Raw genomic sequence first — 1,319 nt, 5'->3', positions numbered from 1 at the left:
ATATATATATATATATATATATATATATATACATGTATGTATGTATGTATGTATGTATGTATATGCACACATATAGTGTACATATAATAGCTCAGTCAGTGGGAGAAAGAGCAGTGCCCATGACCATTTTCAAGACGTCTCAGAATCTAGAAGGTACAATTTATCCTCAGACCAGAAACCAAACTCCAGCAGAATGGATCCTGCTAAAAGCACCCAAAGGTTGGATCAATTTGTCCCTTATGTATGGGAACAGTCTTTCACGTGGGCCTCTGCACAGTATTTATTAACCAAATTTCACTCAAAAGGGCTTTTATTCAACTCCTGACTATGATAGAATGCATATGCCCAAAGCAAAGTTCACTGCAGAGCAGTGGGATTGAACTGAAACCAGTCAATAGTGGAACAAGCTACTTTAACCACACAGCCATTCCTAAGTCAATGTGAAGATGTATCAGGAATAACTAACTGTAGACATGTCAGGAATTATAAATAACAGTGGCTCATTGCTAAAATTCTCTCATGTCGGGAATTATAAATAACAGTGGCTCATTGCTAAATCTTTCTTAACTTTGCCAAATCTATTTGACAAGAGCTTCTGTTTCTGTTTCAGAAAAAAATGTATCAGTTTGTAGCAGTGATTTGAAACTGAGCCACTAGATTACCATTCAGACATCTTGACTGAACTACAGTAGTTTAAGACACTCACAACAAGTTCATTAATTGACTGTAACCTAATGCTCAACGCATCATAAATAATATCCATCTATAATGCATGGAGCCAGGCTTTGGAATGGAATCCCTTTCTCAAACGTTAAAAATATTCCAGCAGACTGTTCTCATACATGCTATACACATGCATAAACGCACACACACACACACACACACACACCAACATTGTGAAACCTTTACATTGCTCCCTGGACCCTTCCTCTGTTTTCTGTCTTCAGCTCTCACTATGATTTCAAACTCACCTTCCACAAACTAGCCCCATCAAAACCACTTTCAATTAAACATGTCACCTTTACTTCCGTTCTCCATAAATCTCTCCATTCATCTTACACTTATGGAATTCACCTCTGCCACAGATTCACCCAGGTTTTGATTCACTCAGTGTTTTCTACAAATATCTTACATACAGCGAAACATGGTACCATGCCAGACTAACTGAATTCCATTGATATCTGGCTGTTACTCTCTCCCTGCTATCACTAAAGACTTCTTACTCTTTAATTTAGAAAGGTCAATAAATATGTTATTCTTCAGATATAGAAAGCTATGGGCTCAGCATTCATTTCTTTAGAGTATGATTGAGAGAATGT

This window comes from Octopus bimaculoides, chromosome 13 (genome assembly GCF_001194135.2).
Source record: "Octopus bimaculoides isolate UCB-OBI-ISO-001 chromosome 13, ASM119413v2, whole genome shotgun sequence".
Lineage (NCBI taxonomy): Eukaryota > Metazoa > Mollusca > Cephalopoda > Octopoda > Octopodidae > Octopus > Octopus bimaculoides.
Note: the sequence above shows the minus strand (reverse complement) of the source record.